This window comes from Ascaphus truei, chromosome 15 (genome assembly GCF_040206685.1).
Source record: "Ascaphus truei isolate aAscTru1 chromosome 15, aAscTru1.hap1, whole genome shotgun sequence".
Taxonomy (NCBI): Eukaryota; Metazoa; Chordata; class Amphibia; order Anura; family Ascaphidae; genus Ascaphus; species Ascaphus truei.
In genome coordinates this window covers 51,651,246-51,653,121 of record NC_134497.1, presented here as the reverse complement: position 1 = coordinate 51,653,121, position 1,876 = coordinate 51,651,246, and positions in this window count along the sequence as shown.

Genomic DNA, 1,876 nt, shown 5'->3' with positions numbered 1-1,876 from the left:
TGCCCTTCGCCCCCCACCCTCCCTGCCCTTCGCCCCCCCCCCTCCCTGCCCTTCGCCCCCCCCCTCCCTGCCCTTCGCCCCCCCCTCCCTGCCCTTCGCCCCCCCCACCCTACCTGCCCTTCGCCCCCCCACCCTCCCTGCCCTTCGCCCCCCCCACCCTCCCTGCCCTTCGCCCCCCCACCCTCCCTGCCCTTCGCCCCCCCACCCTCCCTGCCCTTCGCCCCCCCACCCTCCCTGCCCTTCGCCCCCCCACCCTACCTGCCCTTCGCCCCCCCACCCTCCCTGCCCTTCGCCCCCCCACCCTCCCTGCCCTTCGCCCCCCCACCCTCCCTGCCCTTCGCCCCCCCACCCTCCCTGCCCTTCGCCCCCCCTCCCTGCCCTTCGCCCCCCCTCCCTGCCCTTCGCCCCCCCCTCCCTGCCCTTCGCCCCCCCCCCTCCCTGCCCTTCGCCCCCCCCCCTCCCTGCCCTTCGCCCCCCCCCCTCCCTGCCCTTCGCCCCCCCCCCTCCCTGCCCTTCGCCCCCCCCCCTCCCTGCCCTTCGCCCCCCCCCCCTCCCTGCCCTTCGCCCCCCCATGCCGTTCGCTCCCCCCCTCCCTGCCCTTCGCCCCCCCCCCTCCCCTTCACCCCCCCTCCCTGCCCTTCGTCCCCCCCCTCCCTGCCCTTCGTCCCCCCCCTCCCTGCCCTTCGTCCCCCCCCTCCCTGCCCTTCGCCCCCCCTCCCTGCCCTTCGCCCCCCCCTCCCTGCCCTTCGCCCCCCCCTCCCTGCCCTTCGCCCCCCCTCCCTGCCCTTCGCCCCCCCTCCCTGCCCTTCGCCCCCCCTCCCTGCCCTTCGCCCCCCCTCCCTGCCCTTCGCCCCCCCCCCTCCCTGCCCTTCGCCCCCCCCCTCCCTGCCCTTCGCCCCCCCCCCTCCCTGCCCTTCGCCCCCCCCCCTCCCTGCCCTTCGCCCCCCCCCCTCCCTGCCCTTTGCCCCCCCCCTCCCTGCCCTTCGCCCCCCCCCCTCCCTGCCCTTCGACCCCCCCTCCCTGCTCTTTGCCCCCCCCTCCCTGCCCTTCGCCCCCCCCTCCCTGCCCTTCGCCCCCCCCCTCCCTGCCCTTCGCCCCCCCCCCCCTCCCTGCCCTTCGCCCCCCCCTTCCCTGCCCTTCGCCCCCCCCTTCCCTGCCCTTTGCCCCCCCCTCCCCTTTGCCCCCACCTTCCCCTTCGCCCCCCCCCCCTCCCCTTCGCCCCCCCTGCCCTTCTCCCCCCCCTCCCTGCCCTTCGCCCGCCCCCTCCATGCCCTTTGCCCCCCCTCCCTGCCCTTCGACCCCCCCTCCCTGCTCTTCGCCCCCCCTCCCTGCCCTTCGCCCCCCCCCTCCCTGCCCTTCGCCCCCCCCCTCCTGCCCTTCGCCCCCCCCCTCCCTGCCCTTCGCCCCCCCCCTTCCCTGCCTTCGCCCCCCCCTCCCCTTCGCCCCCCCCTGCCCTTCTCCCCCCCCTCCCTGCCCTTCGCCCGCCCCCTCCATGCCCTTTGCCCCCTCCCTCCCCCCCCTTCGCCCCCCCCCTCCCCTTCGCCCCCGCCCCTCGCCCCCTTCGCCCCCCCCCTCCCCTTCGCCCCCCCCCTCCCCTTCGCCCCCCCCCTCCCCTTCGCCCCCCTCCCTGCCCTTCGCCCCCCCTCCCTGCCCTTCGCCCCCCCTCCCTGCCCTTCGCCCCCCCCTCCCTGCCCTTCGCCCCCCCCTCCCTGCCCTTCGCCCCCCCCTCCCTGCCCTTCGCCTCCCCCCCCTCCCTACCCTTCGCCCCCCCCTCCCTACCCTTCGCCCCCCCTCCCTACCCTTCGCCCCCCCCTCCCTGCCTTAGCCCCCCCCCCCTCCCTGCCCTTCGCCCCCCCCCTCCCTGCCCTTTGCCCCC